Below are 26,629 nucleotides of genomic sequence, written 5' to 3'. Positions count from 1 at the left end.
TTGCTTATGCGTTGATTAAATGAGTTAGGCTTTGACACAAAAGTGCAGTCCTGAAATATGTAGATTATGTGCAGTTCCCTTACCACTTCCACAGTAGTGAATGAGTTTTGGTAAACTCCTAGGTATAGTGGTTGTTGTTTAGAATCACACTGTGAGTCTGTGTGCATTTGGGAACCACTGTGAGAGAAGCATTTGGTAACATTATGTATTTGGTGACAGGATAACTCCTTTAAAACCTGTCATGTTGTCAAGTTTTAGTAGCATTAGAAGCCAGTCTTTGGTTATGCATTGATAAAATGATTCATGTTTTGACACTAATGTGCTGTACTTTAATATGTAGATTGTGTATGGTCTCCTTACCCCTTGCACAGTAGTGAATGAGTTTTGGTAAGCTGCTAGGGATAGTGTTGCTTGTCTAGAATCACACTGTGAGTCTGTGTGCATTTGGGAACAACTGTGAGAGAAGTATGTGGTACTATCGTGTATTTGCTGACAGATAACTGTTTTAAAACCTGTCATGTTGTCAAGTTTTAGTAGCATTAGAAGCCAGTCTTTGCTTACGCGTTGATTAAATGAGTCATGCTTTGACACTAATGTGCTGTACTTAAATGTGTAGATTGTGTGTAGTACCCTTACCTCTTCTAGACTAGTGAATGAGTTTTGGTAAACTACTAGGGATAGTGTTGCTGGTCTAAAATCACACTGTGAGTCTGTGTACATTTGGGTAAGGATTGTGATAGAAGCATTTGGTAACATGGTGTATTTGGTGACAGATAACTGTTTTAAAATCGGTCATGTTGTCAAGTTTTAGTAGCTTTAGAAGCTATTCTTTGCTTATGCATTGATAAAATGAGTCAGGGTTTGACACTAAAGTGCAGTACCATGTACTATTCTCTTCACTGTGCCAGAACTGAAAATGTAAAAGTTTTACCCAGGCACTGTCCTAGCAGTAGTCTGATGATTTAGTCAGCTTCCAAGTACTTATGTTGTGAACCATACATTACCACATACACTGCTTCAAATGTCTTTGCAGTATGCATGCAGTCTTCTAACATACTATACACTTGTTTTTCACATCTTCAATTCTCTAGTCAGTATCCATACAGTCCAGCAAACACCCTGTCACTCCCTTTGCACTTCTCTAGTGACCCATTCAGTACCAACTACTAATCCATTCCCTGCGCCAAAAGCCTGCCATTTATAAATTCACACAGGCACTCTCCTTGCTGTACTCTAATCATTCGGTCAGTACCCAAGTACTCATGCACTGAGCCAGGCCTTAGCACATGGACTGCTTCAAACCCCTATTCACTATGCATGCAGTCTTCTAACCACCTAGACACTTGTCTTTCACATCTTCAATTCCCTAGTCAGTATCCATACAGTCCAGCAAACTTCCTGTCACTCCCTTTGCACTCCTCTAGTGACCCATTCAGTACCAAGTTCTAATCCATTCCCTGCGCCAAAAGCCTGCCACTTATAAATTCACCCAGGCGCTCTCCTTGCTGTACTCTAATCATTCAGTCAGTACCCAAGTACTCATGCAGTGAGCCAGGCCTTATGACATAGACTGCTTCAAATGCCTATTCACTATGCATGCAGGCCTCTAGCCACCTACACAGTTGTCTTTCACACCCTCAATTCCCCAGTCAGTATTCATACACTTCTAGCAAACACCCTGTTACTCACCCAGTGTGTCTCCTTATAGTACTGTAGTCATTCAGTCAGATAGCATGTAGTCTTTTAGTGAGGTAGGCTTTAGGGCATGAACTGCTTCAAAGTAGTATGCACTATGCATGTATCGTTTTAATGATCGTCACACTTGTGGTTCAGGGCTATAGTTTCTTAGTCAGTTTTTATATAAAATGTGTTTGTACAGTAATGGAATAGTATAAATTTGAAAGTTATTAATATACATTTATTTGTGATTCTTTTTTACAGATACAGAACAGGAGTGTTTCTCATCTGTTTGCATTCTTCTCGTGCAAGATTGTTTGGATGAAGGGTCCTTCGGTGTTTCATCATACTTGCCGTGCTGTACGAGTATTTCTTGTTAGGATCCCCGTGCAACAGAACTCTTTTGCAAATCTTGCACGTGACCAAGGTGGCATTGATCTTTGTTTGCCCCTCGGGAAAAGTAAAAAATTTCCACACCACTGAAGGAAAACGTTGTGGGCATGGTGCATCCTCCAAAAATTCATCTTTAGATTCAGTGAATATTTTAAAGCGACAACACTTAGTTTTTGTAAGTTAAACTTATAAAATTTTGTTAGCTGTAAGCATTTTATATATATGTGATTTTTATCTTGTGGTATTTTGTTGAGAATAGCATGTTGGGTTTTTTTTAACAATCTTTTTGATTGTTTTTTTTTTGCCCGCTGTTAAGTGATGAGTACGATTGAAATCACTATTTTTAGTGAAATTTAATATATTCTGAGAACAGCAAAAAAGGAAAACAAATTACTTTGTGGAAATTATGCTGTGTTGTAAAAAATGTATTATTACATGTTATAATTTTTCTTTCACAGATCCAAATTTTAAAATAAGCAATTTATATGAATTTAGATTGCAATGAAAATATGAAAAAAATGTATACCATTTTTTATTCCTATTACTGTGAAGGTAAGTTTAACTAAGTCTCAATATGCAGAATGACTAGGTATGCAAGAAGCTACAAAGTTGAAAAACGTTTCTAAAAACACTCTGTTTATACGTATGTAGTTTTGAAATCTGATTATAATCAGATATCATGTGACCTGCAAAAAAAGAGATTTGAGGGGTTCATAATATTTCCCATTGTACCTATTGAAGGACCGCAATCATTTCAATCATTCTTCTTTGAGCATCTTTGCAGACAAAACTCTCTGCTTACCTTCTATCGTTCGCAAGGAATTTTAAAACCAGAAATATGTCACTTTTTGTTACATAGTTATTGCGCAAGACACTCGTTTATATTTACAAAGAGAGGAAAAGGCACTCTGTGTACTTTTTCTACTCCATTTAAATACAACCTCATCATACACACCACTTTGCGTTGAAAGGGTATTCTATAAGTGTTGTTGTGCATGATTGCACTGAATACTCATAGAACAAGATATATCTCTAGATTTATCAGAAATCATAAATCTCGATATGTATGTGAATGCTGCACTATTCTAAAATTGGTGTAGGAAAGTACAATAAGGAAAATTATTTTTATTTCTCCACCTTTTTATATCTTCAATGCATGCTAAAATGTTCAGCATACATTGAAGGAGAAAAATGCATTTTCCCATTGTTTTTGTGCAGTAAGGTGTGTCTTCCTGCAGAAAAACAAACAGCACATGACACAGATATCCTTGCACTATGGTGCAAGGGTGCCTGTGTCACCACATGGCTGCAGTTTAAGCAGCCGTGCAGAGAGAAGCATAGATTTGCAACATATTTATGTACATATGTTGCATCCCTATGCTTCGGAAGTACTACAGCACACTGTAGTTAAAGAGATTACTGTGTGATGCTGCAGCACTTCCTCATAGTTCTGCACTTATACATTCACCATATGCTACTAATGCATTAATTCACTCAATTACGTACTACACATACATTCATCTAAACTTTCACACACTAACAAAGAAATTTAGCTCTTTTTTTAAACCAGGAAAGTTAGTTCTTACAAGAACTTTTTTTTTCTTCTTTCTTCTTTTATATATTTTTTTTTATTTTTCTAACAGTTTTGTGATTTTTTTGGTTTTTCTGGAAAAAAACAAACAAAAAACAAAACAGGAGGAACCAAACAATGAACTTCAGGGAACAAAAAATAAAATAAAAAATAAAACTAGCAAATGTGACTTTCTTGCCGGCGGCAGATCAGATCGATCAACTGCTTACCGTAGCACAAAGTCGCATTGCACTTAGTGCAGAGCACTTTTAAATATTGAAATTGAGGACGGATGTCCAAGTTTTGGGCTGATGGATGCACTCTTGAAGTGCTCGGCTGCGATGAGGTGGAAGGCGCAGGAGCAGGAGTGTTTCTCATCCGTGGGCACTCTTGTCGTGCAAGATTGTTTGGATGAAGGGTCCTCAGGTGCTTCATCATACTTGCCGTGCCGCATGAGTATTTCTTGTTAGGTTCCCCTCGCGACAGCACTCTTTTGCAAATCTTGCACGTGACCAAGGTGGCATTGGTCTTATTCTGCCCCTCGGGAAAAGTAAAAAATGTCCACACCACTGAAGAAAAACGTTCTTTGCGTGGTAACTCCTCCAGAAATTCATCCTCAGATGCAGGTGATGCCTGCTGCCCTGAAGCCATTTTTAGTTGAAAAAAGTTAGAGCTAAGTGTAAACTTAGTCTAACAAATCTTCTTCTCTGCAAAGAGATGCCCCTCCAAAGAAGGTCAAAGAAAAATGATTGAATTGGGTGGGGTCTTTCAATAGTTCGAACAGGAAGTGTAATAAACCAATCAAATCTCTTTTTTTGCAGGTCACAAGGGATCCGCGCACCCTGCGCTTACGCAGCACGCACCCAGCACGCATCCGCGAAATTGAATTAAAAAAATTATAGGATTAGATGTAAAAATATATTAGTTTTAAGACTAGTTTAGAGTTTGTCTTCAATTAATATTCACATGAAATACATATATATGTTTTTTTAAATGTTAAATATTTCGTGGGATCCGCGCACCTACCGCGTCACAGACGCAGATGACGCATCGCGGAAGCACGTAAACGTCGCGTTACGTACATCGAACGTGTCGCGTATAGGGTGGGAGTCGCGTACTGGTCGCATTGCAATCACGCACTAAACACGTACCCAACGCATATCATGCGCGGATGCTAACGCGTAGGGATCGAGAACGGTGCGCTTAGGGTGCGCAGATCCAAAAACATGGAAAAAAATATATAAAATAAAGTTTTGAACATATAGTTAAAAAAATATTTTGACAAATATAATAAAATATGTTTGAAAAACCAATTAAATTCAAATAATATTTTTAAATTTTTAAAAGAATTAATTGAAAAAATAAGTTTAAAAAATGGTGATAAAAAAGTATTTAAAAAAAACCATAACCAATGAAATTGACACACTGAATTTGAAAAATATAGAAATGCAATCAAAATCATTAAACATGATATCTTCAGAGATAAGTTAAAGATAGGAATTAGCATTTAAAAAACCTTTGAATTCACTGACAAAACCATAGGTTTCATGCACGTTATAGTTAGGAATTGCCATTTAAAAAACCTTTGAAATTCACCGAAAAAACCAAAGGTTTCAGGGGCGTTATAGTTAGGAATTGGAATTTAAAAAACCTTAGAAATTCACTGAAAAAACCATAGGTTTCAGGGGTGTTATAGTTAGCTGGACATTTCCCTCGTACAAAACCCTAGAAATTCCCCTGTTATAGTTAGTTCAGCTAACTATAACTCGCGCCCCCGCAATGCACTGCTGATGACGTCACATATTACATCACTCATGACATGGTCAGTGACATCACTGATGACATCTCAAATGACATCACTGATGACATCACTGATGACATCATCGATGTGATAAATTACTGCATCTTCTCACACCCTAATTTAACCTTTGATACACCAACTCAACATTTCAGACGTCCATTCTCAAAACCATAGATACTCCAATACCAATAACTACATACCCACTCATTAACTCTTAGGTCTACATACACCTCCACTCACTCACCTGTACAGTCACTCATACTTACAGTCACTCCGTACAAGACTATCATATGCATTTATACTCCTATATAAACACTCACAGACCGCCAATCATCCATTGAGGTACTGACACACCTAGTCAGTAGTGCAAGTAATTAAACACAGTCCAATTTACTCACCTATACAGTTAAACACACTCAAGTTCACTTACTCATAAAAATAGTACCACATTCTTACGCTCTTATACAATCATTGATACAAGCACACACTCATCCATACAGCCACTCTCACAATCACACACTCTCACATATACCCACTTATATACTCTTACACGCATATATACTGCCTTTCACATATGTAGTTAGTCACACATGTGAGATATAAATTCAATCCCTAACACACCCATACATACACTCACCCAACCATACAGTTCATCACAGATGCACTCTTAAAACCATGCACCCATAGAATCACCCACTCACACATCTATGCATAGAGTCACACACACCCTACCCACACAAACACTCAGGCACCCATACAGATACTCAGACAACCAATCAATAACCCATATAGACACTCATATAGCTATTCACAAAACCATGCAGCCACTTATACACCTACACACAGACACATACAGACATTCACACAGTTTAGTCACTAGTCTGCAGTAAGATACATTTAATGACTCACTTATAGAGTCAGTTACGCACCTAGAAAATCATCCATTTAAACACTTGTACACCCACTCATTCTTCCACAGGCCTTTCACTATAAATATATAAAACATATTTAAACTTTACAGAAACACACAGTCACTGGATGATGTAATCAGTGATGTCATCAGTGATGTCATTTGAGATGTTATCAGTGATGTCATCAGTGATGTCACTGACCATGTCATGAGTGATGTAATATGTGACGTCATCAGCAGTGCATTGCGGGGGCGCGAGTTATAGTTAGATGAACTAACTATAACAGGGGAATTTCTAGGGTTGTGTACGAGGGAAATGTCCAGCTAACTATAAGACCCCTGAAACCTATGGCTTTTTCAGTGAATATGTATATATTCCAAGAACTCCATTTGTATCTCCTTGCAGAAAACTGATACGGACCACAGTTAAGTGCAAATTCAAAATGCCGCCATGACGCGTTTCAGCCTGTCCGTGGGCCTTGATCACATGACACAGTCAGGTATCTCCTATTGGTTTATATTGTGCATTTTAACAAGCGTAACGATTGGCACATGTAATTCAAGCATTAAATAACATAGAAAACAGACTCAAGGCTAAAACATCACGAGTCCTGCTTGGATGGAAATGCAAATAAAGCTATATGTTTCATCAACTCCTTTAAAATGATTTAAAAAGGCAATTATGTGAACAAAACCTTTTTAAAATCGGTTGAAAGGACAAAAGTCATGCTTGCATACATATAGTTGCGCCAAACCGTAATGAAGTAAAATGAAATTTTCAAAGTGCAAGTGCCGAATGTGTGCAAAATAAGCTGTTAAAATTTACAAATAATAATCATTGGACCAATTTCTTATTTTATATTCGTATATGGTGCCAAAATTCCCAAAGATTATATAAACGAATCATATCATCGGCATTGAATGCCAGTTTATAGATCCATTACTGGAGCCCCAGTAACTATTTCTCTCTTTTTCTACTCTCTTTCTTTACGTAAATGGTAATCATGATTGCTATGGCAGTTTTCACTCAATGCCTACTCCAATTGTATGCAACACAACATATTAACAGTTTAAATACCAAATACCAGAGATAAAAAATGACAATTTAAACTATTTAACCTAAAATATCACCCAGCACTAATTTTGAGTTGACTACCACAATATTTTAAAGGTAAGTATTTAAAAGCAAGTATGTAGATGAAAGAGAGCATAGAAGTATGGCATTATATAGATATAATACCATACTTCTATGCTCTCTTTCATCTACATACTTGCTTTTAAATACTTACCTTTAAAATATTGTCGTAGTCAACTCAATATTATTGCTGGGTGATATTTTAGGTTAAATAGTTTAAATTGTCATTTTTTATCGCTGGTCTACATACCATCACCTGCACCCATCAGGTTGGAAAGTAAAGAAAAGGTGACAAAAAAGCAAATAAATGAAAACATATAACAAATAATAACCAACCCCCTGCCTTACCCCACTTCAGAGTGTTATTCAAGGTTCAAGGTTTATGGGGAACAATTACCACTTTCCAATTTACCACTTTCCAATAGGTGCTGGTTTCACCAATAGCTTCAGCTGGTGAACTACAGTATTGTGGTAGGTGTTGTAATTCAAATAATACAGACTCCAAAGCTGGTAAGTCCACGTCACTTTATTTACTGATCATCCACTCTCCATCTGACTGGGGAAGAACACCAACATTCTAAGATGAGCTCCATGGAAGGGACCAACTACATGGAATATGGAGGGGGGGGCGGAGCAAACCAAAGTATAACAACAAGTGTGATAAGTGGAACGACTTCACACTTACAGTAACGATTAATTACAACACATCTCCCTCTGTAGGGAAAGCAAGCTTGACATCTGTACCATTGCAGAGTTGCATACCCCTAAAGGTTACGTTGCATTAACCACTCTATCTTTACTCCATGTCTGCCCACTTTCCAGACGCACTACATTTTTCCCTGCTTTTTCTACTTTCGTGGTATCCCCGTACTTACTCGCGCCTGGTGTCACATGAGTTGGTTTCTTGACCCTCACGAGCGTACCTTGCTCAAACTCCACATCCTTCACCCCATGTTTCCCATCATACCAGGCTTTGTACTTCTGTTGATGACCCTCAACTTTCCTTCTGCTCTGGTCTAGATCATGACCAACACTTTTCCCACTGCCCAACCACCTGGGATACATTTTGGTACCCGGCTCCCTCCCTCTTAAGAATACAAAGGGAGACACTCCTGTAACCATATTGGGAGCGGTGTGGTATGCCCACAACCATTCTCTTAACGAGTCTTCCATGTTGAACCCATTGATGATTGCTAGTTGGATGTGTTCCTTCACCATTCTGTTCACACTCTCCACTAGGCCATTGGCTTTCGGACAATAGAGTGCGGTCTTCTCATGCCTTATATTAAGCTCCTCCAAAAAGTCCTTCATTGGCTCCGAGATGAATTGCACCCCATTGTCCGTGACCAAAGTGCTAGGGATACCCTCATATACAAAAATGTTCTTCAAAAACGTGATGAGGTTATTGGTTGTCGTGGATGCCGTGAACTTGAAATTGACGCAATGGGAGGTGTAATCCACCAGGACAAACATGAACCGCTTCTGTGGGCCTAACTTGTCCATGGGCCCTATGATGTCTACCGCTAACTTTGTCCATGGGATCGTAGGAACACTGACTGGTGATAGTGGAGTTCTGTGAGGGATCTTACTTTTGTCACTCCTTGCACAGCTGATACACTCCTTAACTTTTACTTCGATCATGGAATCCATCTTCGGGAACCAATAACAACTCCTGACCTTGTTCTTTGTGAGGCTTCTGCCCAGATGCCCCTCATGGGCCAAGTCAATTATTTTGCTCCTCATCTCCCTTGGAGGAATGATCTTATCCCCGCGGTGTATGCGACTCTCGAGGTGGAACAATTCTAGCCTCACTTCCCAAAAGTCTTTGATACTGTCAGGAACCTCCGATATTTTCTCTGGCCATCCTTTGATGATGAATTTCTTTAAAGTTTCCATGGCTGTGTCCTCCTTCATTCCTTTTTCCCACTCACCATTGGTAATAGACGTGAGATGGATCGGGAATATGGGAACATCTAGCACTTCTTCATTAGGACCTCCTTCTACGGGTGCCCTCGATAGGTAGTCTGCTATGACATTTTCCGGACCTGGCAAGTACTCTACCTTAAAACAATAATTTTCTAATCCTAGGACCCATTTACTTATGCGAGGAGATACACTCTGAGCCTGTTTGGGAGAAAACATGAAGGTGAGAGGCTTGTGGTCAGTGTGTATTACAAACTTCGTGCCCCACAGAAAAAACTTAAAGTGGAGTACCGCCCAAAAACAGGCCAATGCTTCTCTCTCAATAACTGAGTAGTTGCGTTCAGATGAAGTCAACGTGCGAGACGCGAAAGTGATGACTGTTTCTTCTCCATCCCCTTTCTGCGACAGCATGGCCCCCAATCCTTTATTAGATGCATCTGTTGTTAAAACGGTTTTCTTTTTAGGGTCGAAAGTGCCAAGAGCCGGGGACTCAACAATTTGCTGTTTTATCCTTGCAAACATCTCCTCATGTCTACTTTCCCACACAAATTCTGCATTTTTCTTGAGGAGCTCCCGCAACCCTTCACACAAATCCGAAACATTTCTCACAAATTTTGACATATACTCCACTAGTCCCAGGAACGATTTTAGTTCATCTTTGTTGGCTGGGTGTGGGGCATCCTCAACTGCTTGAATAAGGCTGAATTTAGGTCTAAAACCTTCTCTGGATATAGTGTGGCCTAGATAGTCGACCGAAGTAACCTTAATCTTGCATTTGTCCAAACGCACTGTTAGTCCAGCTTCTGAGAGTTTACAACACACCCTGTTGAGCGTATCATCATGCTCTTCCTCAGTGGCCCCATACATCAGTATGTCATCCTGGAAACAGAGTGTGTTCCTAACCCCCTGCAGAACCTGTTGCATTATTTTCTGAAAAATGGATGCCGCCGAAGCGAGGCCAAACGGCATCCTCTTGAACATGTATGCACCAAACGGAGAACTGAAAGCAGTTAGCGGTCTTGAATCAGGGTGCAGTTCCACCTGGTGATACGCCATGGACAAGTCAATGACCGAAAAGAAACTGGCCCTCCCCATGGTACTCAACATTTCATTGATATTGGGGAGAGGGAACCTTTCTACTCATATGTTGTCATTAAGTGAGCGGAGATCCACACACAAGCGGATGCCTTGCCCATTGCCTTTAGATGCTAGAACCAAAGGTGCGAGCCATTCTGTGGCCTCCACAGGTTGGATGACCCCCATCTCACTCAGTTTGTCTAGCTCTTCTTTTAGCATGTCTCTGAGGCGGAAAGGGACAGGGCGTGTCTTATGCACCACAGGTTTAGCCCCTTGTCTGACCTTAATCTTGTGTTGGAAGTCCCTTAGCTTGCCCAGCCTATCCGTGAACAACTTCGGGAAAGTCTCTTGCAGGTGCCCATTGCTAACCGGTTCCTTGACTAGCAGTACTTGGTTCTTATTATTAGGATCCAGGATGATCCCCAACTCCTTCTGATGCTGCCACCCTAGCAAGTTGGCCCCACACTCTACCACATACACTTTACCCACTGTGGTCCTTCCCATAAAGTTTAAATGGCTATTTGTCATGCCCACTAAGGGAATGGGCTCTTTAGTGTAACCTTCCGGAGATATATCCGGCATACATAACTTCATTTTACATCCTTTTAGCGATCCCTCAAAATCCTTAACATTTATTAACGTAAATGGAGAGCATGAATCTGCAAATACTTCAAGAGGTTTGTTATCAAATAACACAATACACTTAGGATAGTTAATCTCTGTACCTGTATCGCTGTCCTTAACTTGAAACACATATCTAGCCTGTGGCTCTTCTTGAGTGCTAACCACACTGACTGTGTTACTTATGCCCTCTCTACACACCCTTGCCAAATGCCCCCTCCTGTTACATTTCTTGCACAGAACACCTCGTGCAGTACAAACAGGATTGTTTGCCAAATGGTTGCTGCTACCACATCTAAAACATTTCAAAACATGCCCCTCAGTATTATGTTTCCCCATGGCAGTCTCCTTATTACTCTTCTTTTCTTGGATCTTATGTACACTATTTTCACCGGACTCGGCTTGTACCACCGAAACTATCTCCTCCTTGACTCTCATTTCCTTTACACATCTAGCTGTGTGCTCAATAGATTGTGCAATTGAGATGGCCTCCCTTAACACGGGATTCTTAGCTAGCAGCTTTTCTTGTACCCTGCTATTGTTCGTGCATCTGACCAGTTGATCACGAATGAGCGAATCATTAAGGTCCCCAAACTCACACAGCTGCGTAAGACCTCTTAAGGCTGCAATGTAATTGTTAACGGACTCATTTTTCCCTTGTGCTGTGGTAAAAAATTTGTGACGCTCCAGAACTACATTTACCTTGTCCCCAAAGTGTGTTTCCAACTTTATTAGAGCGATATCGTAGATATCACATTCATCATCAGCCTCCACCTCAGGTTCCGGTAGTGTTTCATACACTTTGCGACCATGTACACCCAAATTATGCAATAGGATGTGTTGTTTTCTGAGGGCAGAGAATCTTTCCCCCCCCCATTGCGATTAGGTAGGATTCAAAAATTTTTGTCCAATCCTTCCAATGTATCTCCGGATCCCCACAATCATTGAGGAATGAGGGTGGCTGGCTAATTCCTGGGGTACCCATTTGAAAGCGTAGCACTAAAACCCTCCACACAGCAAGTATCTGCCCAATTACTTGATTGGTTTCTTGTGCCAAGCTGAATTGAAGGGGAAACACCGGGTTGCCAACCCACCGCAGATATGGAAAACCCGAATCCACCCCCGGTACTCCCTCACACCAAACGTGGGAGCTCGCCAATCTCACTGAGCCAGGGCTCTTAGACAAAACTCAGGTGGGCAACCCCTTTTTACTGGACGGAGCACGATAGCCTTGACTCACCGCCACACAGCCGTAGTAGAATGGTGCGTCGGTGGTTTGAACGAAGCAGAATCCATACTCCTCTCACAGATTTGCCAAAGGACAGTACTATCAGCCCTCTGGTGGCTGAAACGCCGATTGCAGGACCACGGACTCGACCAGGGGCACCCCCAGGCTCCAGAGGTGGACAATGACGAAGGAAACCCTGCTCTGAGCTTCCGCCGAAGCGCCGATCACAGGACGGCGGGACCTCCCACAACACACCCCCGGGCTCCAGAGGTGGGGCAGTGCCGTCGGAACGTCACCTGAGGGCTCGCCCCTTACCGGTTCTCGGGAGACTGAGGCGCCGGATGCTGCAACTGAGGCGAAGCGGAACACACCCTCGGCCTCCGGGGTGGAGCCAAAGCTGAGGTGAGATCCCAATCCTCCGCTTGCCGCTCACTGAAGAAGTCGGGTGGAAATCCTGCCTTCCACAAGGAGTCACCGCCCTAGCCAGGGCTCTGAGGAGTCTAACTCTCCCACAACTCGCCAATTTCACAGGCGACCCACCTGACAGGCAACGAAGGATATGAAGGCTTCAGGGACTCAGTGGGTACATCCGGCCACCGCATACAACTTCAGGTGCCGGAACGTGACCAACTCCAGCCTGCCTCAGACACGGCGAAGAAGTTGGCAGGATGCGTACTAAAGGCTGAAAGTCACTACCCCGCTCGCCTTGGTTCGCTCTCTCTGAGGACAGTAGTGCACAATGGCTAAGTCCCACGACAGGTGAGGGGTTGTCTCTCAGCAACTCCGGTCTGCAGCTCGTGACGTCTACCTCCTCAGATGGGGTGTGCGAAGACCACCACAGCACTTCTCCAAACGGCATCAAGTGAGGGGTGTCCCTCAGCAAACCCGGACAACTACCTCCTCAGATGGGGTGTGTAAAGACCTCCACAGCACCTCTCCAAAATAGCGAACATCAATAACTTTGATGGAGAGAAATCAAAGGGGAGATGATCAGCTGCCCCCTCCGCAGTTCTGCAACTCGTCGCCAGTGTTGTAATTCAAATAATACAGACTCCAAAGCTGGTAAGTCCACGTCACTTTATTTACTGATCATCCACTCTCCATCTGACTGGGGAAGAACACCAACATTCTAAGATGAGCTCCATGGAAGGGACCAACTACATGGAATATGGAGGGGGGGGCGGAGCAAACCAAAGTATAACAACAAGTGTGATAAGTGGAACGACTTCACACTTACAGTAACGATTAATTACAACAATGGTGCCAAAATTCCCAAAGATTATATAAACGAATCATATCATCGGCATTGAATGCCAGTTTATAGATCCATTACTGGAGCCCCAGTAACTATTTCTCTCTTTTTCTACACTCTTTCTTTACGTAAATGGTAATCATGATTGCTATGGCAGTTTTCACTCAATGCCTACTCCAATTGTATGCAACACAACATATTAACAGTTTAAATACCAAATACCAGAGATAAAAAATGACAATTTAAACTATTTAACCTAAAATATCACCCAGCACTAATTTTGAGTTGACTACCACAATATTTTAAAGGTAAGTATTTAAAAGCAAGTATGTAGATGAAAGAGAGCATAGAAGTATGGCATTATATAGATATAATACCATACTTCTATGCTCTCTTTCATCTACATACTTGCTTTTAAATACTTACCTTTAAAATATTGTCGTAGTCAACTCAATATTATTGCTGGGTGATATTTTAGGTTAAATAGTTTAAATTGTCATTTTTTATCGCTGGTCTACATACCATCACCTGCACCCATCAGGTTGGAAAGTAAAGAAAAGGTGACAAAAAAGCAAATAAATGAAAACATATAACAAATAATAACCAACCCCCTGCCTTACCCCACTTCAGAGTGTTATTCAAGGTTCAAGGTTTATGGGGAACAATTACCACTTTCCAATTTACCACTTTCCAATAGGTGCTGGTTTCACCAATAGCTTCAGCTGGTGAACTACAGTATTGTGGTAGATTTATGTGATTTTGAACAAAATGGTTCTGATGAATTTATTTAATCAAGCTATTGTTAGCATTCACCAGGTTAACAAAACCAATGTGATGAATAATATTCTTGAAGAAACTTTTCTCTCTTCATGTTTGATCTTTATTCTGTTGCTATTAAAGAGTGGGTTCGACCATTGAATTATTTTTAGTTGTTTCAAGACCCTCTTCCATGTCTGCCATGTCCCTTGTGACACCCCTCACTCTCTTACTTCATTTTTTCTTTTAAACCTCTTATCCTTTTCCATTTTACTCCTGCTATTTACAAACACCCAGTCCTTCCCGATTTACTCCCTTTTTACTCATCCTTTGCTCCCCTTCCTTTTAACTCCTTTTTTTAACAAACCCCTTACTCCCACTGTACTCCTTTTTCCATCCCATTACTCACCTCCCTGCCTTACTTCCATTTTACTCACTTCTTTTTACAAACCCTTTGTTCCTACTGCTACTTTATTTGCTTTTTTCAAACCCTTTATCTGCCTTCCTGCTTTACAACCATTTAAAAAAAATCCTTACTCCTGTTATATTTTTTTTTTAACCCCTCACTTCCAGCCCCACACTACTCTGTTTTTCAACCCCCTTACTCCCTCTTGCAATTTACTTCCTCACTTAAAAATACATTTCTTATTACTCCTACTGTATGACTTTGCTTTTTTAAACCCCTCACACTCACTCCCCCTTTAGCACACAATCATTGTTTTATAAACCCTTCAAAAATGTACCTTCTCCTTTCCCCATCAACATCTCCCTCATCCTGTATACACACTCCCTTTTCCCATCTTACCTCTTTATCAGGCTGTACTATATTTATAAACATTATTATTGAAGTGGAAACTGCATATTTTCATGGAAAAGGTATCATGTCATTTGAACCTTTCTCTAAAATTAAGTTTCATCAGCATGTTTTTATCAGGCTGACTTTCTTCATTTCTGACAAATTATGGATTACCATTAGAATGTGTTGGTCAGGGCTTTGGAACATCTCAGTTGGAATAAAGAATAAGAATCTGAGATAACATGGAAATGCTAGCTGAAAATATTCCTGCAAACTCTTCCCAGGAAAAGTGAATAGTCTATATCAAACATTTTCCTTCTGTTTTTTTTCATTGCTAGGATGTTCCAGATATGAGTAAACCATCCCCAAAATGTGGATTTTATTGTTTTTCCTCTAATTTGTAGGAATATTTTGTGTTGCTTTCACTATTGCTAACATCCGGAGTTTAGCTGTCTATGATTTGTTGGATTTCAAACCCTGGAAGAGGATATCTAGCAATATCAACTCTTAGCCTTTTCACTTTGTAGGGAATTATCCTCTTCACCTGGCACCCCCTGTTTTTACATTTACAGTGCTAGGTTTTTTGCCCAAATTTGACTCTGGGCACTGGGAAACGACTAATCTGTTCCAAGTGCATGAATGCTGAAACTTAAATGTGTGGCAGATTCTCTAACCCTAATTGCATGTCTACATTTTAGTTAAGGATACAGTATTATAGTGTAGGAATTGCCAGCAACATAAAAATTAATCAAATATGGGCTGCAGTATAAGTTAACATCACCAACTAAGTGATATTAAAACATGACTTCAAGCGTTTAATATTTCTGCTCCTAACCGCTAAAAGCCGCAGCGGGCACATGTCACTGGCAAATTTATATGTTTATAAGAATATATTGGGGATTAGCAAAGCCATTTATATATAATGTCGTGAAGTTGGCAAATTCTTGGTGCATAATGTGCAAAAGTAAAACATGACTGATATTTATATTGAGGGTTTTAATCACTAATATTTTCTTCTTTAAGTTAATTGGTTGCAGAATCTTATTGCTGCTTAAAAACCTAGCACACATTGCCCTGTGGCAAAGCCTCCTGTATTTTGCCGCTGCTGACTGGGGTTACATATGTATTTTTCACTGAAACTATGTTTTACTTTAACAGGTTTACAAAATGTTTGTGAGTCCAACCATCCTTTCCTTGAGTAATAATGGAGATCCTCAGACAGTGTGTTCTGTCCATTGAGAAATTTTCATAAGTGTTTCACCACTACACTTTCATTTACAAGATAAAGAAAAATCTCCCTTTGATGCAACATTCGGTGGCATGTTGTATCTGAAGTTGTCTTTTTTTAAGAGACTGTTTAAGCAGTAGCTCTTTAAGGAAGCATAGTATCGCACTCTATAAAGCAGATGATCAATTTTGCCAAAAGTGTTGTAAATGTCTCTGTGTAGTTCACTTGAGGAATGTGTTTAATAGCCTGATTGTGCAAGGTTTTCAGTAATGCTAGAGCTAGTGTCCTTTGTGGTGGTATTTTCAATATAGTATTTTCTTTGTGACATTGAAGTACTGTATTGTCTTGTTGTATATTTTTCATTATTAAGTCAAGTTTGACAATAAAGAAAGTATCTGCAGATTGATTGCTTTCTATTTGGGGAGATGCACTACTTCAGTCTGTTACATTGTAGTTCACTGGTAGTATGATTAGCTAGATTGATTTTGGAAATGTGTGCATGGTGATCATCAAGGAATATATTACCCTTTCACTTAGGGCATGGTGGCATAATATGTGAGAAGTTGGCCTGGTATATGCTGTCCACTAGTTCTAGTGGGCACCTTGCACCAGTCCAAACAACCTTTACTGATGATTAGGTTTAAGACAACCTTTATTGAAAGCTATCCTAGTAGTAGCTATGGATAGCAGCCTTCAGGCTAAGTCTTGAAGGAGTGTATAGCAGCTTGTTTTACCAGATTATAACCTATTGAATAACTAAATGAAAGGAGAACCAAACAAGGTATATATATATAAAATACATGTATTTATTTCTAAACACTCTCTCCTAACCTCTTTATGAAGTTAGAGAGCAAGGCACACAATAATACAGTTATTAAACGACAGTAAATAGCACAATATACAATGGGCCCCAGGGAGAGAACAAATCATATATTAAGAAAGTGGTATAAGAACCACTACTTAACTAGACACAGTGCCTAGAGCACATAGAATCATTATGAGCCCAAGGAATCACCCAAGGCAGTGACACAGGAGACCCACGGGGGATGTGTGCAGTGTGAGAACACAGCCGCGAGCCCTGTACAATTCAATAGGAAAGTCGCGGTTGGAATTTTAAAGAATAAGGATACTTAGGAGAGAACTTTGAGTAAACCCCTTTAGACTTAGAGGGTTCTAGGGCCAGCACCCACGGGAGCACCTGAGTACTCGTGTTACCTCACCCAGGGAAGCCGGGTGCAACGGTGTCAAATGGTGTCGGGAATTGTTGTTGATTTCAATGGCGATGTGCTGCAAAGTGCTGCTGCCGTGGAAAGGAGAAGTGTCTGGTGTGATCCAAGCCTGGATCGAAGATGTGAAGAACCTGAAAGCAGAGGGGACAGAGTTTGGGTCACCTGCCTGTGACCAGTGGCACGATAGACGAATGCCCACTGATGTCGGGTGTTTCAGGTGCAAAGAGGTGAAGCTTGACTCCACTGCCACGGGGACAGGGAGGCGTCGGTGATGACCACAGTCCACAGGAGAGCTTTCCCACGAAGGATGTCGAGTGCTGGGGGGTCAGTTTACGGATTGGAGACCAAGAAGCCTTGGCAACTGCAACCCACACGGTGAGAGAAAAATGGCTTTGGTGTGGACCAGCAAGGTCCTGTGGACTCCCCAAGCAATAGAGTGTCAGGGCACATCTGGAGCAACCAGGAAAGCCCATTGAAAGTTAAAGTACCCTTCTCAGGGACCCACAAGTTGACGTAAAAGGGATCGTGAAGGGACCTCGAGAAGAATCACTAGATACCAGCACACGGGTCACTCGAGGAGTGTAGGCCAGCAATCTCCTGTGGAATCACTGCTCGGGTCTGGACTACAAGTAGCCCAAAGCACAGCCTCAGGGATTGCCAAGAAGCATATGCTGCTGCAAATGTGCACGGTGTCCAGGGGTTCGGGTTGCACGGTCCCCACGAGGGGTTTGGATCTCAGAGTTGCTGAGAGCACGGATCGGCCTTGGGGAAGATTGGAAACCCACCTCCTGTGTTGCAAAATCGTTGGTGTTTTTCGGGTGCAGCGTTGATGCAAAACGGACAGATGCGTCTTTGGTGCCTGCCTTGCAGGGGAGTAACTCCTTTACTCCAAGGGAGATTCTTCGGTCATCCAACGTCGTGTAGATAGTAGAAGTTCTGGGATTCTGTAGCAGAGTTTCGTCCAGGTAAATCTAAAGTCCTGTAGTCAGTGGTTCCTACTTTATACCCAAGGAAGGGGGGACAAAGTCTGGGGACCCAACTATGGGAGGGTCAGGACAGAGGGGTGGCTACACCCATGTCCTTTGTCCAGTTTCGTGCCAGAGCAGGGACTGAGTGCCCCTGCAACTGGTTTGAGCTGGACTATGCAGAGGGACACCAAATGTGCCCCCAGAGCAGACATCAAAGCACTCTTGGAGTGCACCCACCCAGCCCCAATACACTAAAGCCTGTCTGGGAGGTGTTTACACCTCCCTGTGACAGGAAACCTATTGTCCAGGCCTCCCCAGCTGGAGTTTCATCCAGCAGCAGGAGGGCAGACTCGTGTCTGTGGCTGGCAGCATCCATTTTGTGATGCCAGGGTCTGTTAAGCTGGTACCAGGTGTACAGGTGGGGTGGTGCCATGTTTCTACCTCTAGTAGGGTGGAATCATACCTCCCACACCAGTTACTGGTGTGGAGGTATGATTCTAAGGTGTTTGACACCAAACGCAACATATTTCCATGCAGCAATTCCAAAGTTAGCATTTACCGCGAGGTTATAATGCACTTCAGAGTATATGGTTTGGCTGCATCACAAACAACCCCGGAATAAAGGTTTCGAAAGCTTCAGAGGGGCTCTGCTCATGCATGGGCACCCTTTCACATGAAACCCGGCACCCTGCCTTCAGGATTGCTAAGGCCTGCCATAGGGGTGACTGATAGGTTTACATGTGCAGTGATATGGAGAGATATAGGTAACCTGTATCTCAGTAAGGGGTGCATACACCACCTTACACAGGCTGCAGTAGCAGACCTGTTGTGTCATTTTGAATGGCTTCCCAGAGGTGGCATAATACATGCTGCAGCCCCGGGTAGGCCTCTGGGGTACCTATGCCCTGGGTACATAGTATATCATATACTAGAGACTTATAAGGGTACCCCAGAATCCAATCTGGAGTTTACCTAAAGTACATGTAATCAATTTAGAGAGGATGCAGCTAGACTGGGGCCCTGAACAGCAGGGTCCCAGCCAGACTAAAGTAAAAAAACAGTGAAACATCAGCAAAAAGTGGGGGTAACCATAAGAAGCAGATCCTACTCGCCTACATAACACAACTCATTTTGTATTCCAGTCTGTTTTTATCTGACTTGGATCATATGCATGCATTCATTTCAGGTCATATCGTGTGCCTTTAAGGAACAAATTAGTGTGTATAAGATGATTTATATTTTACATTATGACACATTTAAGCAGAAATTATGGAGGTTTGATTTATCCTTTACTTTGGATGATTTGCATTTGCTTGTGCTACCAGTTTTTGTTGGTGAGGTTTCTTTTTTCAAATCATCATGACATATATCCATGTACCAGTTTTTGCTCAGCCAATTCCATTTCTTATTATTTTGCTCCCATGTGTTCCATCCCCTTCATTCTCATATTTTTTATTCCTAACCAACCTGGTTTTAAAACTTTGTGCATCAACTCAGAACATCTCAATAGAAAGACTGTAGGATAAACAGTCTAACCAATAACATTTCTAGCAGTATTTATGTTAAAAAGTATTATTGTATCCCAAACTAATGACTGTTGAAAGTACAAATTAAGACTGTCTCTCACACATAAACCCCAATGGTTTTATAAGACCCATGTGTATTTCTTTTGTCTTACTTCAGCCAATAGCTCCAAACTTCATTGCACTGGTAGAAGAAATACACCATTTGATGAAACTCAAGGAAAATCATTTGTCTAGTTATAACAGTTAGCCCTGCTTCTATTCAACGGCCACATCATTATCCTATTCTCAGCGCTGCACTTATGCAGAAGGGGTCTGTGCATTTATTGTTCCTGTCTTCAGCACATACATTAAATCTCTGAGTTAGGGCATAGGCTCTAGGGAGTAGCACCAGGAAACTCAGGCCTGTAATTAATTGTGTGTTTCTGAGCTCTGCTGTTAAAAGCACATGAACTAATGTTTTCAGTTTATTTATGCACTGTAGATGGAAACAAAATATGCAGACCCCATGTCCATAATGTCCCTGTGCAAAGAATGGGATCATTATACAATCCCTGAAGTGTTACTTTCATGAAGACGCTACCCACAATTTTGGATCATCACAACCTGCTAATGCCAGGTAGCCCCAACTACTTGTAGTAGTGCTTTGCTCATCCCAATATTTAGAAAAATTGGGACCTTCTACAATGAAAAGCACGCTGTGGTCTACCTCAAATAGCCATTTAAAAATCATCCCTATATTATATTAAATGGGGGTAGTGCATTGTGGGACCAGGAAGAGTAACATTCAGAGTAATGAAAGTTACATGTAAGTATTCAGATCTTTAACTCCTTGTTTCTCTATACCATTCAATGAGACCTGAACAAAGTGCAGAAGCAAGAACTAGAAGTAGAAGAAAGAATACCACAATGGGGCAAAGAGAAAGCCTCAGCTGCAACACTCTCTCTCTCTCTCTCTCTCTCTCTCTCTTTCTCTCTCAGAACCACTCCATTGAAGGAGGATACTTGGATGGCAGGTTTGACTGTGAAGGGAAGACCAAGGGCCTTCTTCACTAACTCATCAAGTTGTTCACCTAACAGCAACTTGTAGAAGAGTGGATGCTAGGAGAAGACGTTTTGATGAATCCACTGCATGTTCCCAGGTCCTTGCCCTGAAGATCTGTCTTTCCACTACCGACTCTCCTACTTCCAAGATGTGGAGGGACGTTAGGAAATAAGTTTAAGGAGGCTTCTCTGATTAGTGAATGATGTTTTTTTAATGGTAGCACACCAGGGAGAGAGGATAACCAATTCCGTGGAGTGAGGGTTGGTAAACAAAAAATACAATATCATTCATTATAATCCTTTTGTGGTTGCAAGTCAGGGTAGGGATAAGTTACTGTCTCTTCATTTTCAGTTCCACAAACTATAGTCTCTAATATCATTTTGCAAAATCTCAAGCTTGCACTTTGCAACAAGGTTTTGCACCAACTTTTCTAAATGGTGATTTTTCAGGAAAAAGCATGAAAAACACAAGTTCACTTCATTTAGCAACATCATTTTCATAAGTATGCGTTAATAAGCAACATATGCATTATTATTCATTATTGCAACACTTTTTATGTGTATTTTCTTGTCTTATGAATGTTTTTCTTTCTCATGTTTTAAAGCATGCTTTTATGATGCTTCTACTACACTAGTCTCTATTTCGTGTGTCTATGTGTCTAACGTGTACAATGTGTACTTTCAAATTTCGTGTCTTCTGTGTATAAACATGTAGTGTAATATGATTTTTAAAATCATGCTGAATCAGGAACAAACTCAAATAAGAAGCAAATACATGAGAAAGAGAGGAAAACCAACTAGTGGTAAGCAATGGGAGTGCCCAAAGCTCACTGTAAGTATTGATGTTGTCTATGTTAGGTGTTCCAGAACAGACAGCTACAAGCTGTCTGTGTTATAAACCTGAAGATAGCTTATTACAGAGCATTTTCTAGTAAATAGGACATTTTACTAAAACTGAGCATAGAAATGTGTTGATTGCATTTCTCAAAATACAATTTTGAGTAGCAAGTGCTTTTTTCAAATAAGCTGCATGTTTTTCTCATAAACATTATTGCAAATATGTTTGCTCATGTAAGCCAATCCCAAAAAATAGTGTCAATCTGTTTTTTCATATTATATAATATATATTTTAGGTGCCTGTAGAATTATATCCTTCATTTTTCGGAGTTCTGTATTTGCAATTTGTTTTAATGCCTGTTAATGTATGACATAAATGGCAAAAAGTCTGGAATATGAATCTGGTGAAAACATGAGTGCTTCTGTCGAACTTCCAGCAGACACACCAATGTTTCTAACCACCATTTCCAATTGGAATGAGTCACAAAAGTATTTCTGATACTTTCTTTGAAGAGATAATGTTTAATCATTTTTAAAAACCATCCCTAAATTGTTTAATCTGGGGAGCCACAGAAGAGGCCAGGAATGTTGTAAGCGGGCTGACAAGATTGAGGACGCTCCCATAGTTTTTGTAAACAGGACAACCACACTATAAGGTTGAGCAGGAATTTAATTGCACAAATTACATTGTGTCATTCAGTAATACATTGCAGAAGCGTCAGAAAGCAGATCTTACACTTTATTAAAAAAACTTTTAATAAGAATTTTTAAGTAATACCATATAAGTTTCAAAAAAACTAGTTTAAGTCAGCTACGATAATGACAGTTGAATTGAAAATGTATGTAGTGACAGATGTTTCACCAAATAATATATTTGCTTCAACTTTTATCACTTTATAAACAAGAATGGCAAAGCCAAAAAGGCAGAGTTTTTGGACCTAATGGCCTTGTTAATTCTGTTTGGGTGTAGGTGGTGAGTTGTGTGGGGAAAGCACACAACAGAGAAAGCAACACGGATTTCAGAGGCTGTGGGGGAGGCATGCAAGGAACACAGCAACCCAGAGCCAGGCAGGTGGGGTGTTTTCATGTTGGTACAAGCATACAAGGGAGAGAGCAACATGGTGGATGGTGAGGGGAGTTCCTAGGGGGGAAGCACACAAAAGACTAGAACAACACAGAGCATGAGGAATGGGTGTGTTCCTGGTGGGACAGAAGAACACAAGGGAGAAAGAAAAATGGAGCATGGAGAGGTGAGCACTGCTGGGGGTAAGTAAATGAGAGGACAGCAACATGGAGCATGTGTTTTGTGCGTGCGGGTAGAGGAAGCACACCAGGGAAAGAGCCACATGAAACAGGGATGGGAGAAGCACACAAGTGGGAGGGCAGCACAGAGCATGGGTAAGGGTGAAAGCAACACAGGGTGGGGTTATTGCGGGGGAAAAGAACACAAGTGAGAGGAGTGGAACCATATAAGTTTTCCAAGCAAAAGGATGGTAAAGAAGCTGAGCTCCAGGGGAGGGACAAACTCAGGATGGGCAAGGTGAGACAAGAAAAGTCATAAAATAAGAAGCAAGCAAATCAGAATATCACAATAAAGCAATTCAGAATAAAGCCAACCATTGGTAAGCAATAGTTCTTTCTTGAATAGACAGCTAGCGCTGCCTGGTAGAAGAGACCTAAAGAGCAGAGGTTGATTAAGGAGGGTTTTTACACAAGATAATAGGTATTCCATTAGCCACAAATCCTTTCAAATGAAAATGTAAAAGATATTGTCTAAATAGACTTAGCTGGTAAGGAAATCCCCGAAAGGGAACATTATAGTGAGTAGTCCAGTCCATAGACTAATTGTTAGCTCCGAAATTATGTGAGTAAGTATATTTCTGTTATATGTACTATGATATAAATGGTCACCCATGCACTACTCATGTGCATCAAACATAAATCTTACTATAACAGAGGCCCAGTGTGCCCAATGTGCACCAGCCAGGTCCATTCATTCATTGTCTATTGCTCAGATCAAACAATGATCATTTTAGAGGATGAAATGAAAGAGCGTACTATGAACAAACTCAGGAATTTTCTCAGCCCAGCCTCATATTGGTACCTAAGTACACACAATTCAGAAATAGTTGGAAACTGGCGTATTCATACTTGCCTTAAACTGAGCTCAACACCGAACTAGGATTGTGATCAAAGAAAGTCATACACTGTTATATGCCCTCAAAAACTTGTTGAAAGCACCATATTTTCAAATCAAATATGTGCTTCCACATACCACAGAACACTTTTCTGGCATACAAATCTTCTTATGAATGAAGTCCTTTTTGCATCTATGAACATTTCTTTAGATGTTAGTTGGTTTGCTCTTCGTCTTAATCATTTTTTCTAAGAGTATTTTGATAGTGCAGTATTAGTTCATTTTAAAATATAGGCCCTTATTATCAGTTTGGTGGGAAGCTCCCCATCTGCCAGGGTGGCTGAAGTCATTATCTCCCCCTCCCTATTGAACTACCTCCTTCCATATTTAGAGGTCTTCACCAGCCTGGCATAGATATCTGGGCCTTCAAAGGAGCCACCCCACAGCTACATCTTTGGAAGGCACAAAAAATTTGAAAGTGGTCATCATTCTTCATGCAGTCGCTTAGCAATCATTTGTGTTTTTTTTTAAACTAAGGTCCCAAAGCTGGACTTTGCTTTTGTAAAACAAGATACTAATGACCCTGACATTCTATGAGTTTTCTCCTCTGGGTGTTGTGGGAATATTTCTTTTTTTCTGCTCAGTATTGCGAGGCTTCCCCTGATAGTCCTGAAAAAAAGTACATTAGACCACCTTCTCTAAATAGGGCAGACATTGTGAAGCACTTACACCAATGGCCAGAAGTCCACTGGGCTGTCAATGTAATGTTTCTGCCACTGGAGCCTGCAGGGGTACCGTGATCAGAAACATGATGGCCTGTCCATCACTAAAAAGAGCAAGTGGAACATCCGTTTGATGGACTGGGTATTCTAACATGTTTCCTCCGAAAAAATATAATATGATTGCTTCTCTTGTATGTTTTTTACGAATTTGTTCTCTGGAGCCCATTAATTTTTCTTCTTTGCAAATAGATCTTACACCTGTTTTCTTTATGCACTGTTTACAATAGTCTGTCTTAAAAAGAAAGATCATTGATTGAACGTAATGTGCATGCAGGTTTCCCCTCTTATCAACTGTGACAAAAATGTCTTTGTTGCACATAATAACCACTAATTCATTTATTATCTGTATATTTTAAAATAGTTTTGGAAACAAACTTAGGGAAGAAACACAACTTTTTTTAAATTGATGTCTGACTCACCTAGAAATATCTGTATATTTCTTTTTATCATTCAATTAGTGTACCCAAATGCAAAACTGTGTCATAGCACTTCTGATTAGAATGCATTCTCAATTAAAAATAACAGGGATGGGGTCAAAAATTACACTGAAGACAAAGGAGGAAAAACAAACTTTGTAGATGTAAATGAATGGGAAACATCAGACTCTAAGAACATGGATGCATGGTCCTAGCAAAACAGTACATTCTAAGTTGAAAAATAATTTCTTTAAGTTTCTCAAAAAAGTTAGGAGAAAGATGGTGGTTAGCAAATGTATGCTGAGCTGTCAGGGAGACCAAAATTATTGTTATAGAACTTGACTGATCCAAAGGTTAGAAGCTTCAAGGCTGATGACAAGTGAGCTCTTAGTAGACGTCAGAAAAATTTGGGAAGTTGGCTCTTGAGAACTTAGCAAGGGTATATAAAAAACAATTACAATGGTGTCAAGTTTAAGAAGTTGATAACTTTTAAATATTATGGTAGGTGAAGCATATTCCAAGTGTAATTTTTATGCAGGGATCATCTACACATTCTTCAGCAAAAAAGATTGTGCAAGACAAAGTCTCCTACCAAATGTTTTTAATAGGCAGCTTGCCCACAGGTGATGTTATGCAAAGATGATAATCTTCACAACATCAATGAATTGAAACATTTGACAAAGGTTTACTCGCAAAATTATATCTTTCACACATACCTACTTTTTAGTCCTCAAAATCCTTCTGAGTTGTTGATCAAGCATGAGGTTGACTACTATCTAGCTAACTGAAGCTGTTGCAGCCTAATATGCGCACTGTTAACTTTAGCTTATGAATTAATGTGAATGAATATGTATTACAAACAGAAATTATGTCCACAAATACAACATGTGTTTTGCTTGTGGTGGGAGGGGCTGTAGTAATGGAAATGATGGGCTTTCGGCAATACAAGATGTAACATGAAGTCAATGATAGTCATTTGGGGGAATATTCAACGACCATTTCATGCAAGCCTTAGAGCCCTGAGGAAGTCCCTTGAGTCATGGTTTTTGATTGAAACATTGATTTATTACAATTAAGTAGAAATTCGTAGTTCCATTGTCAGAGCGTTACAATGCAATGTCATGAGCAGGATGAATTATCCAAATCTAGACAATTGAGGAAATATGAATTTTGTGATCAGTTATGTCCCCTATCGTAGACCCCAACGGCTCCATGTGCATGCTATAAGTACATGTATGTTCCCTCCAGTTCCAGTTTTGAAGACGCAAATACATGTGCGTCCACCGTCAACATGTCCTCTTTCAGATCCGCCATGAATGGGTCAGA

This window comes from Triturus cristatus, chromosome 12 (assembly GCF_964204655.1).
Source record: "Triturus cristatus chromosome 12, aTriCri1.1, whole genome shotgun sequence".
Taxonomy (NCBI): domain Eukaryota; kingdom Metazoa; phylum Chordata; class Amphibia; order Caudata; family Salamandridae; genus Triturus; species Triturus cristatus.
The sequence above is the reverse complement of the archived record's forward strand: the minus strand, read 5'-3'. Positions refer to the sequence as shown.